Genomic DNA, 15,488 nt, shown 5'->3' on the forward strand with positions numbered 1-15,488 from the left:
GAGTCATCCCAACCACGTAAAAGGCTGTTTGTCTTTTGCTTTAAGAAATAGTTCTTTCTTGCACCCACAAGGGACATAAAATTGCTTTACTTCTGATTCATTCTGTCCATACATTCTTGGCACATCTGTTGTGTAAAACTCTGTCCTGATGAGTGTTAGCTAAAATTGTATTTGGAAATCTATTGCTGAGAAATTTTGTATTATTAACAGGAAATCTAGGAAGTCAAAGGTTTCTGGATAATATGCACTGGCAGGGAAGAAAGTTGCATTTTTCTTGCCAAAAACGTTCAATAACAAGTATCTTGCACTACACAACCTTTCTTACCTTGGCGGTAAACTGGACCTTCAAAAATCCTGAGACAAAGCACTCAATAGCCAGACCTTTTGTGGTACCATCAAAGACTAGCTAGAAAGTCAGTCTCAGACTACTGGGACTTTTTTTTTTTTTAAACTGTCTCATTTATCTATTTTATACTTCCGTAGAGCTGATTTTCTCCCTGACATTTTTAGTAACCAGATGCTATAAATAAGTGTTTTATTAGTTTAGTTGAGCAGGAAATGGCCTTGATAGAATTGAAAGCTGAAATCTTTTGTATTTCACTATGCTTAAATTTTGTCTTGGCAGTACTGGGGTTTGAACTCAGGGCCTTGTGCTTGCTACCATACCCCCACCCTTCTTTCTTTAGGTATTCTTCAAACAGGGAATGAAAGAAAAAAGGAAAGGAAGGCAGGGTGGAAGGAAAGAAACTTTTTATACTAATGTTTATATTTAGTTTGCCATTTTAGTGGTTCTATTGCGGGAGTTTGCTAGCTGAGATACGGGACTCTTGAGGCAGTTAGCAGGAAGCAACTTTTTGTTGTGCCAGCACAGACTCAGCAGACCCATGTCCAAAGGCTGAGCCCTGAGAACAAAGGGGTCTCACCTTATGTCCCCTTGCAGGCAGGTTACAGAAACAAAAAGCAAGTTCTAATCCACATATGGTTATATTTAATTTTATTGGCGGCTTTACCCTAGTGCTATGTGACTTTCCCCTCCCTGGTGCTATGTCACCTTCCTCATGTTCAGATTTCTCAGGTTTTATCTCTCTGCTATGCCATCCCTACCTCCCTGCTACTTTCTCAGGACTCAGGCCTAGACTGTTTTCTTCTGATCCTCCTCCCTGCTGCATTATTCTCCCCTTTGATGCTCGGGCCCACCTAGCGTCAAAGAGCATCATCTTAATTTAGGGGTTTGTATTTTTATGACATCATTACATGTAAGGCCATTTGTCATCTTTTTCCCAAGCCCAATGGTCTCCCATGTTGGTCCCCCCCACAAACATAGCATGAAATGATAGTTAGTGTCTGGGCCATAGACTCAGCCAGTGAGAGAAACAGTTTTTAGCTTTGGCAGAGATGGAAAATTCATTTCTCATCTCCTTATAAAAGGAGTGAAAAACTTGATATAAGGAACTCTCATGGGTAACAGTTACTAATTGGAGGTGTATCAGACTCTCAGGGTCAAGACCCTTTTTATCTATTTTTGTACTAATTATTTTCCCCATGTTTAATCTGATGGCTTAAGTACAGTGAAATTTACAGGGTTACAGTGCCATGGGTGCAGTCAGGGGCAGCTGTCCCTTGTGAAGAAGGGCTCAGTAGTTAGCCCTCTATTAAACCACATCAGTAACGATAAACAGTAATTATGCATCCTGCCCAAAAGAGATGGAAGAGAGCTAATAAAGACCTTTCACCCTGAGACAAATCAGCCATAGGTTTCTGCCAAGCCTATGGTGAAGACTAGGGTGAGAACTACAGCAACAGATACAAACAAGGGGTAACAGTGCATTACAGTGAAATAACTGGTGTGAAAATCAACCCATTGTCCTGTTGGAGAGTTGACTCCTCAAGCTTTTGCCGTGTGTGCGTAGACTAGTCAGCTTCCGGGATGACTAGAGCAGGGCTGTTGTCCCTTTGTTCTTGGTCTCCTGTTGTTCCCTGGGAAGTGGAGTCCTGCTGAGGGAGGGCACTCAGGTTCCGGAGGGTGATCCTACACGGTGAAGCCGGATCAGGGATGCACTCCCACTCAAGAGAAGCTGGCTTGACTTGACTGTGGTGGATCCAAGAAGCAATCAGTGCTATTTTAAGTATGGTGGGAGTAGATAAGATAACAACAAAAGGGCCCCTCCAATGGGGTTTTAATGGTTAGACATTTTAGGTTTTTTTTTAAATCTAGACAGTATTTTTTTTTTTAGTAGCATTACCTTGGCAACAATATACTGTTAGTATATATGTCCAAGAAAACTCGTTGTTTAAAAAAGCTAAAACCACCATCTTTAAACATTAAAGGACATGTTTAGAGCCAGTAAAAAATAGTTACGTTTTCTCTATTTAAGTAGAAGACCCTGTCTAAAAATATAAGTTTTTGTCTAGAAGGCCTTTAATGCCAGATGACCACACATGTATAAGAGCCATTTCTTTAATCCTCTCTGCCTTGGTTATTTTTGAGAGGTCTGGCTCCAGTGACCCCATTTGAACTTTGAAGGCATTCCCCCCTTTGTCTCCAAACTGCTTGTCTCTGAGCAGTCTCTTCTGAATATCTGTCTCCCTTCCAAGTACTAACAAGGCTAACCCTGCTTAGCTTCTGAGATCAGATGAGATTAGATGCATTCAAGGTGGTATGGCCATGGACTGAAGACCTGTCTTGATTGGGCATTTTATTTCATTGTCAGGATTTGCTCTTTCCTGGATTTTGTTTGATTGGTTGGTTTTTGTCCCACACTGGGGCGGGGTGGGGGGAATAACAAGCAAATCAGGTGGGAGTCAGTGCCAACTAGACCCTTTTGGCCAAATTTAAGCAAGAAAGAGGCTGAGAAGGAGTGGCTCTTAAGCAGTGGGCTTCTAGACAAGGTTAATACAAAACAAAACTAACAAAAGCAGATGTCTAAAAAGCTAACCTGGTTGATGCCAGAGTCACTTTTTGTATGGACTTGATTGTAAATGTCCCAGAAGGATGGGACTGTAATGACAAAAACTTAGAGTCATGGTTAAATTTCTGATGGACAATTTAGCAACTAACAGAACAGTATATCAGTACCACTAACTTTTTGTTACCATGTTTAACTAAATTTTGTATTTTAGAAGCCTTGATGTACTTGAAAAACATAAAGATATTTAATATGTAGGAACCAGCAACAGCATCACAGCTCTGTAGAGGTCACATATATATATATATGTATTAGTTTAGTTGTTGCTCTTGAAGTAAAACCTTAGACTTTTTCATCAATTGGGGGAAAGAACAATTTTAGTAAACCCAAATAGCCCAGTCACAGACACATATAGGGTACCAACTGTATTAGAATCACCCAAGACAGCAGTTGTTTAACCATTAGGTCATCTAGAAAGTTTTGTATAAACGGTTAGAAAATAAGAGGTATGGAAGAGGCAGAGAGATGGCTCAAACACCAGTACAGGATTTCTTGTTTAGGCAGGAACCCTGTGGAAGGGGACCCAGCAAGAAAGCTAGAGCCCATTGCCACACACAGGCTTGGGCTAGTGGAAAAGTACCAGTAAGGTCACTAAGGGATATTGTTGCTGGGCAACCAAGAAAGATAAGTTGTAGTTAGGTAACTGTCTGCCCAACTGTCCTTGGCATCTATCCAGGGAGATAAAGGTAAGTCATCTACAAAGGGGAGGGCATATAATCCTAACATGGCTGTCTTTATTGTTAACCCCAACATAAACCAACTCTTAAATGAACATGATTTGACTACCTTAGTAGTCAAAACCCCAAAAAATATCACCAGAGAAACAGGTAAACATTCATGGGGACTGAGTGTGGAGTTAAGAAACCTAATGGCCAAGAATCATGGCTCAGATGTTGATAAGGGATCACATCCCAGATTTTTGACATTAATATATGGCTCATGACATACAGCAGGATCCCACTAACCTGTAGTCAATAGAGTCCCCCTAAAATAACAGGCCCAATCTGGCCATCCCAGAGCAAAAATTTCCTCTGCCCTCCATGTGGAAGGAGTAGGATTAACATCTCCACTCTGTTGAGTCCAATAGAAACTGGAGGTCTTGACTTCCAGTGTAGGAAAAAGGAGCCTTTTTTTTTTTTTTTTTTTTTTTTTTATTATCCTGTCTGGAGGGTGCCCTTTGGCTTTACATAAGTAAATCTGTGTCAACCCTTATATCAGTTCAGCAGTACTCCCTGTGTTCAGCTGCCTCTTATTTTTCTGTATTTTAATAAACTCTTGTTGTCTTGTCAAATTTGTGGATTAACCACAAATTTTTGTATCAAAAATTTTGTACCAAAAATTCCCTGACAGGTACCTTGACAAAACAAAAACCATTTTAAGACAATTTTTTTTGTAAATGTTATCAAGAACAATACAGTATTTTAGAGAGAGCCTTGTTGTTATGAGCTTAGAGAATTAAGTTTTTAGTTTAACATCAGTATATTAAATTTTGACTTTATAAAACCTTTAATGTAACTCTTAGATTTTAGTCAAATTAATTATTGCATAAGCATCTATAAACTCCATCTTTTTATGACAACTTACTCTGTACCTTTATGACAACTTATTTTGTATCTCCTGGAGGAGCTTGTCTTTTATCCTTTTTTTAAAGTTTTTTTATCCTTTTATTTAAAAAAGTCATATCTTTAATATCATGTTATGTGTTGAAATTAATTTATAAAACATTTTAACTTAGAACCTTATATTTGTATGGGAAAAAAACCAGGAAGAAAGCAACCTTAAAATTTTTTTTGTATAAAAACAATTTATAAAAAGCCCACTTGTTAATAGGCCCCTGTATTATAAGAGAGAATTAAATTCCAGATTGTAATGGAATGGAACATGTGAAGGTCATTTCTTTAATTACCCAAATTCCACTGCAGGATGTGACCCCCCCTTTTCTTTTTTCCCCCTCTGGTCAGAGCTGGAGTGTTAACCCTGGAATGCCTGCATCCTAGTGAGAGCTGATTGAAATAAGTTTGAAAAACTGTTTTTTAAAAAGTAGCAGCAGAATACAGTAATAATTTTTACATTGACTCTATAATAAGAACTGTTCTCAAGATGTTTACATATTTTTGTGTAAAAAGCCTAAGCAGTTTATAACAGAGATCTTTAAAACAAATATCCTGATTTTTTTTGTTACCTTGAATATCATATTAACCTTATAGCAGTAATGTAAGAACCATTTTGAAGATGCTTACACATACACACTGTGAGCACACCATTAGATGGATGCATAATCTGACCAGCCATTAGCAAGAGAAACATAAGCATCTCATGACTGTTTCAATAACAGACCAAGCTTACTGCACTAACCTTTTGGAACAGTTTTTTTTTTTACCAGCAACAGTCAAAGTTGTTCCTTTTCCAACCTTTTTACGTAGGTCCTCCCTGTTTATGCTCCCTAGAAGTAAAGGTACCAGCAAGTTTAGTATTTCTGGCATATTTTAATAATCCTAAATTGTTTTTTATTTACTTTTTATTTTTAAGACATAAGAACTCAACTGAAGGAATATATTAAACCTTTCATCCTTTTCTGTCTCTAAGCATTTTATGGCACTTTTTTTCTCTCTCTCCCCCCTTTTTTCTCCTCTTTCTCCCCTCTCTTTCTTCACTCCATCCATGAAGACCTCATCCCAATTCTGTTTCCATTTCTCCATTTCCCTCTCTCTACATTCACAACCCTCCTGCAACATTCCTTTTCTTTTAAGTCAGACCAGATCTTATGTATTAGTGTAAGTCCATCCTTCATGTATTAATTTTTGTAAGAACTCAGTTAGTGCTGAGCCTCAGTCCTCCTTTAGGAAGCCCATTTTGGGTGAAGATGTGTAAACTGGGACACCAAAGCTACCCATCAAAACTGAAAGACTGATTTCTCCTCAGTCTGCCCAATAAATTGCTACCTGAATTTAAATAAACAACAAAGTCTGGTTTTGAAGACCAGTTTTAGCTTCTTGGGTTTTCCTATTCTCCTGGGTGTTAGGTTTTTTTTCTTCACAATTACTCTGTAAACTTCATTAATCACAGTTTTATCTAGTGACTCTTCTGGGGACTAGCAGGACAATCTACTTCACAAAGGACCTTTAGCTTGTTAGGAGTTAACTCCATAGTCTCCATTAAATCCCCTTTTAAAGTTATTAATCACGCATTCCAAGGGAGTGTTTTTACTCTGATTTCCACATATCTCCTCCTGTTATCAGAAGGAAAGACAGACACAGAGCGAGAGGGAACTCCTCACTCACTTTGAAGCTGGGCTGTGTCTCAGCTCCCTTCTTCATATACTCTCATATAACACTGTACTTCCATACTGCTCCCTGAATCTGAGAGACACAGCTTTCATCCCAAAAATGGCAGTTACTAGGATGTCCCATTGAGAGGTGATCAAGCTCCTCTTCCCTCCTGGGGCAGGCCTGAATTTGAACCCAGGTTCTTACCAGTCTGATACACAGTGCTCCCCTCCCCTCACTGGTTCCTGCACCTCACTGAGTTCCATTGTGCATCTGAGGTCCTCACCCCGACTCGCCAGGAGGACAAATCCCCTCTGGATCAAGCTGTCCATTGGCACCTGGTGGGATCTCCTCCTGACGGTCAGGGGGGATGCACCCCAATGACAAGGGAGGTGATAACTCACCATCTCTGAAATCCCAGATAACAAGCCCCCAAGAAATGTTGCAGGAGTTTACTAGCTGAGTGAGATAGAGGACCCTTGAGGCAATTAGCAGGAAGCTATTTTTATTGTGCCAGCACAGACTCAGCAGACTTATGTCCAAAGGCCGAGCCTTGAGAACAGCCTGGGTCTCATCTTATATACCCTTGCAAGCATATTACAGAAACAAAAAGCAAGTTCTAATCCACATATGATTATATTTAATTTTATTGGCTGCTTTACCCTAGTGCTATGTGACGTTCCCCTCCCTGGTGCTATGTGACCTTCCTCATGTTCAGATTTCTCAGGTTTTATCTCTCTGCTATGCCATCCCTACCTCCCTGCTACTTTCTCAGGACTCAGGCCTAGACTGTTTTCTTCTTATCCTCCTCCCTGCTACAGTTCTTTTAATTCAAGTGCCATGCAAGTTGATGATACTCACTGAACATTATGGAGGACCTAGTGTTTCATTAAATAGATCTGACCTTCCTAATTCATTATGGAATAGGTCAAAGGGCCATTATGATCTGATCACATCAGTGTTTGTGGTGCTCTGATTGATCTATATAATCTCACTAATGAAGTAGGTTGCACTAAAAGCCCAGTCTTGTACAATCTCTTTCATGCAGCCTACAACTGCTATGATGGTTCTTTTCTTTTTTCTTTTTGTCTACAAAATTTGAAGATTATATTATCAACCCCAAACTCCAGAACAATGGTAACCAACAACAAAGAACAAGAGTCATATAAGATGACATAAAATGCTGATGGCTCTGCACAATGCCACAGACCATGACCTTGTAGTGACTGGGTAATGTACAAAGCAGTGTCAAGGAAACTCTATTCCTAGTCCTTGTATCAACATTACAGAGCCCAATATTATCAATTGCATTTCATTAATTAGACTGTAAAGCATCAAAGGATGCTATGACTGAATATTTAATAAGACCAACATGACCTGGTTGAATGGGAAGATGGGAGCTAATATTTCTTAAGCCTCTATTTTATGCTAAATACCATATATTTGCATCCTTTTCATACTCAAGTGATCCTGTTGAATTGATATTGTTTGTAGTTTTGTTACAGATGAGTAAACAAGGTTTGGAAGGGTTGATATTATAAGTGATTATCTGGAATTTTAATCCATATCTATCCAACTCCTGTGCTTTTTCTGAGCTGTTCCCTTTTCCTGAAAGTGGTTATTTCAACAAAATTTCCAACTATGCAGTAAATGAACTTTTGTGTTGAGTGCTTTGTGCAGCATGCTACATGGCTCCCCTACCCAGTCATTCCTCCAAGCCTCAACCCAAGTATTTCAGTCATCACCATTATCTCAGAGTCACACCTAAGGCTAAATGGATTCAGTTACTGCCTGCCCTTGCCACCTGATGCTGCCAGGGAAAATGGAAGAACAGCTGCTGGAAATATCTACTAATTCCTTTGGATAGTTTGTGACATTATCTAAACTTAAATTCTAAAGGTCCCTGTTGATGCTATAGTTCTTTTAAAAAAATATATCAAGATATATCTGGAAATAAGAGTACATTTTTTAGAAAATTATTCTATTGGTATTGTGTAGACTTCTCAAATAATGTATATGAAATTTAATTCCAGGTAATGAATACTTGCATGACAGTTCATAGCATTAACAGATGAGTTCTAGTTGAAAGGTCATGTGCACAGTTGAGTAACTTCACATCAAGTGTTCTTCTTAGGGAGATTATATTGTAGACCTCATGACATGAAAAGTTTTTTTTAATACCACGAGCTATTTAAAGGTAAAGACTGATTGTGTGATATTTTTATACTTTGTACAATTTAATAGCAAGGAAAATGAAGCTTAAAAGTTAGTTGCTGCTTATCATTCTTTCTGATTTCAAAATCTCTCTCAAAAAATTGTGGCTAGAAATCACATAGTTAATGTAAGAAGCAGAGGGTAGTCCTAATTAAAGTGTATAAGCCAGTTGTTAGAAGGGACCACTTCTATTTATCATGTCCTGAAAAAAATGATTGATTTATCCAGAGTCATAATACAGTCCAGCTGTATGAATGGTGGTGGTGTGGAGAGAAAAAGTATTTCTTATTTTATTTTATTACTGGAGAAACCAAAAGAGAGAAGTGGTGTGTTGAGGTTGTAGTGTTCTTGAATGCACAACACTCTTAGGATCATTGCACTGTTTCAGCAAAACTCTGGTTTTCACTAAGAGGAAGCCCCTTCTTCCTTGTTTCAAATCTGCTCCAGTCTGAAAGCTGCAATAGCCATGCAGCCCTCCCCTCTTGCTTCCTGGTGGTTTATGCTGAACTTTTGTTCACAATGACAAGTCATTCCTCTCAACTTCAGTAAGACTCTCAGAACAAAACCACCTTAGCACTGTTGCCATCGAAATGATTAGAAGCTCTTCTATAAAAGATATTCTTCCACTGTTACACTTTTCATACTTTTCTCAATGCTGAAATCAAAGAAATTTGTCAAAACAGCGCTCATAAGACTCAGACCAAACCTAGAAAACTGTTAAGTCTCTCCCATATACAAGTTGCAATTGCTTCAGAAAAAATGAGTAGAAGAAGCAAAGTAAAACAAAGGAGCTTACATTCCAAGGGAAATTAATTTACACTCACATGCTTCTAACTATAGTCCTTCCAGTATTTCTCCCCTTTGAGAAGTCTTTTCTATGACTCTCTGCTTTGGCTCCACAACCTGCACAACCCAGAGGACACCCTTTGACTACACAAACTTTCCATGTGTCAAGAGTTTAAGTCCCTCTTTCTCCTACCCTTTTCCATCCCCTGCACAAATAGTTGCCTGAAATTCTACCATTAAATATATTCTTGCAGATTAAACATGTACCTAGTCATTTAAAGTCATAACCTCTTCATTGAACATCATCCTAACACAACTGTTTGTATTGCTTTAACCTTCTCTGTTATTTTTAATTCTTCAGTAGATATTTTAGTAACACAAACAGCATGTGAATATATGTTTGTTCTGGATGTTCATTTGATATTGTTTAATATATCCATATACCAATACAGGGTATATATTCACTATATCCTTTTCATTATTAGTATGCACTAACTTGATAATTTGTAAATAAAAAGGAATTTGAATGGTTTCATATCCTTTTATAAATATATCTGCCTTGAACATTCTTTAACAGATTGGCTTAGTTCTGACTTTCCCAAATTTTTTTCTTGTATGACCTTAAATTCCCAAAAGTAGAACTCTGAGACAAAGAATGACAGTGCTTTGATATTTTATATTTCCAATATGGTTAAAATCAAAGATTGTATCATTTTGCAATGCTACCAGCAACATAAGTACTGATTACTATAATTGTTTAATTTAAATATATCTATATATAATATTTATGTGTATAACTAGAAGTCATAATTGTTAGTTTTATATTTATTTTTTATTAGAGTAATGATTTTTCAACTGTTATTTTATTGCAGCCCTTTCATCTGGAAGGTCTAGAGTCTAGATATTGATCTGATAATTCTGCATTCTGACTGGGAGGAAGTCACAGAAGACTTGAATTTAGGTTACTCTGATCTCAAGTCACTCCACCAGAAGGACTAGAAGGAGCTGCAGAGGAAGTTGATGATAACTGTAGGGATATTCATTGTATATTCTATAAGTTAAATTGATTTTAATATTATGTTAGCTTCATTGTTAAATATATAGTATACAAACAGAAGGTTTTTTATTATTTAAACAACTATAAAGTAAACTTTATGAAATAGACATTATTAATAACTTAGAATCTCTGTGTGGGCTTTGAACTTTCTTCCAGAAGTAGCTCACTCTCCTTTCTTTTGTGGTATTTTTTTGTTTTGCTTTTCTTTATAATTTTACCATTTATGTATGACTCTCTAAATTATACATTATTTGGGTTTTGTTTGTTTTCAAACATCATGCAAATGGAATCATAGCACCTGTATTTTACAGTTGCTTCTTTTGCTCAAAGTAATAAGATTCATCCATGCTGATACATGTAGCTGTAATTTATTGATTTTTACTTATGAACATCAGTTTTCCATGCTGTATAAGAAATTATCACAAGTTTAATAACTTAAAACATCCTGCATTTATTATTCAGTTTCTGTGGGTCAAGAGTCCAGGTATGACCTAACTGGATCTTCTGCTTAGTTTGTCACAGGCTGTGATGAAGGTATCACTCAGGCCGTATTTTCACCTGGAAGCATAACTGGGGAAGGATTTGCTTCCAAAGTCCTTCAGGTTGTTGGCAGAATTCATTTTTTTGTGACTTTAGAATTTGTGGCAAGTTGCTTCTTCAAGATCGGCAGATGTCTGCTCAGATATACATACATATTCATGCATATGTGTGTTTATGTATGCATGTATACATATATAGAGAAAGACATAACCATGAGAATGACACCCCATCACCTTTGTCATACAACTTCACCTAATAAAGAAAGTAATATCCCATGGTTTTGCCATATTCCATTGGTGAGAAGCAAGTGGAGCTCTGCCTGTGTTCAAGAAGGGATTATATAATAAACCACAGTTCATTGTTCCAGTCTACCACTAATGGACACTTAGATCAGTCTACTTTGTGACTGTGATATTTAATTTTATTTGTCAACCTAGCTAGGGCTCTGAGCCCAGATACTTGGTCAAACATTACTCTGGATGTTTCTGTGAAGGCTTGTTTACTTTTCACTTTTAAATATAAATTGGTGGACTTTGAATAAAACAGATTTGCCCTTTTCATAATATGAAAAGCCTTTTGATAGGACAAAAGGCTGGCCTTCCCTGAGCAAGAGAAGATTCTGCCAGCAAAATGCCTTCAGACTTCATGTGCAAGATCAGCTGTTCTTGGCTCACAAGCAGACTTCCTTTGGACTTAACTTGAATTACAATGCTTTCTTTCTTTTTTTTTTTTTTTCTCCAGTCTCCAACCTGCTAGCCTCTCCCATCGTATGTGGGACTCACCAAGTCTCCGCAGCTGCATGAGCTAATTACTTATAATAAATCTATTTACACACACACGCACACACACACAACTTCTGTTTCTGTGGAAATCTTGACTATAATATAATATAAGCGCTATTGCTAACACTGCTTCTATGAATGTCTACCTGCTGAACCTGTTGAACACAAGAACTATTTCTGTTGTATGTATTTATGAATGGAATTCCTGGGTTGAATAGTATGCCTCTACTCGTCTTTATGAGGTGCGCCAAATATTTTTCAAAATTTTTCTGCCCATTTGTACTCCCACTAGCACAGCTGCGTTTCCATTAATATAAATGCCCATCAACACATGGTATTATCTGTTTTTATCAATGTGACGATTACTAAATTATATCTCAAGCCATTGCATTTCCTTGATAACTAATGAGGTTGAGCATGTTTTCACAAATTTGTGAATCATTTGCATTTTCCCTTTTGTGAAATGTCTGTTTAAAACTCTTGTCCATTTATCTACTGGGTACTTTGTAATTTTCCTACTGATTTGTAGCAGTTCTTGTATAATCTAGATATTCTTTTTTTAAATTTTTTTATTATTCATATGTGCATACAATGCTTGGGTCATTTCTTCCCCCTGCCCCCACCCCGTCCCTTACCACCCACCCCCTCCCTTACCACCCATCCCTATAATCTAGATATTAGACCTCGGTAGTGATTGTTACAAATATCTTCTCCTAGTTTGTAGCTTGTCTTTGCACATTCTCAATGATATCTTTTTTTTTCCAGGGGAGAGTGTGAATGCAGTCCCCCACTACCACAAATTATGCAATCGAGTTTCCCTCATTTGGAGTGCAATGGATAAGCCTCGCCCTGGGAAAACCACCTTCGTGATCATGGTATCTCCCCTGCCAGGTAAGTATCAATGGTATCTTTTGATGATCAGAAATTTTTTAACTTTTTTTTTTTTTGCAGTACTAGGATTTGAACTCAGGGCCTCACTTGCTAGTCAGGTGCTGTACCACTGGAGTCACTCGACCAGTCCTGTTTTGTGTTGGGTATTTTTTGAGATAGGGTCTTGTGAACTATTTTCCCAGGCTGGCTTAAAACTGTGATCCTCCTGATCTCTGCCTCCTGAGTAGCTAGGATTACAGGTGTGAGCCATAGGCACCCAGCCAGGAATTCTTACTTTTAAACAGTTCAAATTCTCAATATTTTCTTCTATGTTTGTCTTTTTGAGCTTCGTTTAAGAAATCTTTCTGTAATCTATTGCCACAAAGAATATAGCTTTTAAAGGACTTAGTTTTGCATCTGACTTTTACCTTTAATTCTCCCAGAATTTTATTTTGTTTGAGGTGTGAGGTAGAGATTTAATGTAATTTTTCTCCATGTGGATATATTTATGTGGTACCATTTGTTGAAAAATCCATCCTTTTCCTGTCATCTGCAAACTCACTTCGGTCATATACCTCATATCTTTATATCTATCCTTGGGTTTTTGTTCTGTTCCATTGGCCTATTTGCTTATTCAGCATCAATATCTTAAGAACTATAATTTTTTAATTCCATGAAATCTGATAATCATACTCACTCCTCCTCTTAAAGCTCTCTTGGCAGCCAGGCATGGTGGTATATGTTTGTAATCCCAGTTATTCAAGAAGTGGCAGCAGGAGGATTGGGAGTTGGAGGATAGACCCTGGAAGTTTATAGAAGAAGCAGAACTAGAATTTTCAACTGGGCAGAAAGGTAACTTCTATTTGACTTTCCATGTTGATTATATAAATTGACCCTTCAAAAAAAATTGAAAAGCATTTAGCAGGGGAGCCAAGATGGTGGACTTAGAAGCAAAACAGTCAGAAAACAGCTTTTCAGGTTGGTTTTGAAGTCACAAAGCAGAACTGAGCAACTGCATAGGGAGAAACTACTAGCATGGTGGCTCCATGACCCTGCAGGTGACTGGAACCCAGTGGGAATCTGCTTGAACCAGAGCCAAGTGGGAAGTCTGCAAGTGGCAGTGTCAGTAGCACAGCCCACCACTAGGCTTGGGTATGTCCTAGCGCAAGTGAGTTGTGGGTTGATGGAGGGCGGACCTGGAGTGAACACTGGTGGGAGTCAACCTGGAGTGAACTGTAAGCTTAGGAGTCACTGTGCAAAGGGGAACTGTAGGTGCTGTGCTGTGTTCTGGTTGGTTTCAGGCCATGCAGGTGCTTTGCCACCCAGAGAAATTCCCAGACCAGACAATTCCCTCTGGCCTAACTTGTTCAGACTAAAAAAACAAAACAAAAAACCCCTGCTGAGCAGGATGCCAACAGCTCATGCCTGTAATCCAAGCTACTTCAGAGGCTGAGGTCAGGAGGAATGCAATTTGAGGCCAGCCCAGGCAAACGGTTTGTGAGGCCCCATCTCCAAAAAAACCAGAGCAAAAGGAACTGGAGGTGTGGCTTAAGTAGTAGAGCACCTGGTTTGCAAGTGCAAAGCCCTGAGTGCAAACCCCAGTACCACCAAAACAAGAAAACAGCAACAACAAAAAATCCTGCTGGGTGGCGGGGTGGGGGGAAATATTGACTTTTTTTCTTGCTTGCTTTTTTATGCTTTTCAGTTGTTATTATTGTTATGTCTTTATTCTCTTTCCTATTTTGTCTTTTTCATACCTATTTTACTGTGTTTTCTCTCACAATTATTTCTAATACCTTCACAACATATACTTTTCCCCTTATCCATGTCTTGCTTCTTCTCTTCTCATTTCCCCATTCCCCCTTCTTTTTTATTACTTAATTATTAATACCTATACCTTAAAATTTTAACTCCTATACTAACCTATAAGTACTTTAAAAAATTCCTTTTCTTTATAAACTTATTTGGGGAGTAGTTGGTGTTTATATTTTTTTTTACTAAATTTAAATATCTGGTGTGTTGAATTGTTGATTTCATTATTGCTGTCTGCTTCACCTTCTCTGAGTGGTAGTGAAGGAGCTATCCAACTTAACAGATGCATAAATTGCAGCATAGAAACATAAGTAGTAATAAAAGGCAAGGAAATATGACTCCTCCAAAAGCTCATTGCACCTCCACTGAATCCAAAGATATTGAAACAGCTAAAATGCCAGAAAAAGAAATCAAACATTTCCTTTAAAAAATGATCAGTGACCTCAAAGAAGATTCAAACAAACAGTAAATAAAGTAAGGAAATTAATTCAAGACCTAGACAAGAAAGTCAACAACATGGATGAGAAATTGAACAAGAAAATTGAGATTCTGTAAAGTAAAAGAAATGGAAATGTTGGAGATGAGAAGCTCCACAAATCAGGTTAAAAAAAAAACACACAAAACATAGTAGAAAGCATCATCAGCAGACAAGATCAAGCAGAAGACAGAATATCAGGAACTGAAGATTGAATTGAGGCAATATTATACTCAGACAAGCATGAAGGAAAATGATACAGTCATGCATGGTGGCATTGGCTTGTAGTCCCAGCATTCAGAAGACTGAGGCAGGAAGATCAAGAGTCTGAGGTTCTTAACAGAACTTTTGAGACACAGCAAAGGTAATGCTAAGAGAAAAATTTATAGCTATGAGTGCCTACATTAAAAATTAGAAAGATCTCAAATAACTAATGTAATGATGCACCCAGTGGTCTTAGAAAAATGAGAACAAGCCAAACTTCAAGTAATAGATGAAAAGAAATAATAGAGATCAGGGCAGAAATAAATGAAAGAGACTAAAAGAACAATATGAAGAATCAACTAAACAGAGTTGGTTCTTTGAAAAGATAAACAAGGTTGACTGGCTGTTAGCCAATCTAATCAAAAGAAAGAGGAGAAGACCCAAATTAGAAAAAGTCAGAGATGGCTGGTGATTGAGAGATACAGGGAGGTATCAGAATGGATGAAAGATGTTTAC

General features: G+C 37.8%; 1 pseudogene; it reads right to left on the reverse strand.

The window, feature by feature from the left end:
- Positions 1 to 12,373: 12,373 nt before the first annotated feature.
- Positions 12,374 to 12,510, reverse strand: LOC141415115 (U1 spliceosomal RNA; annotated as a pseudogene).
- Positions 12,511 to 15,488: the final 2,978 nt, after the last annotated feature.

The sequence above is a fragment of the Castor canadensis genome, chromosome 12 (genome assembly GCF_047511655.1).
Source record: "Castor canadensis chromosome 12, mCasCan1.hap1v2, whole genome shotgun sequence".
NCBI lineage: Eukaryota > Metazoa > Chordata > Mammalia > Rodentia > Castoridae > Castor > Castor canadensis.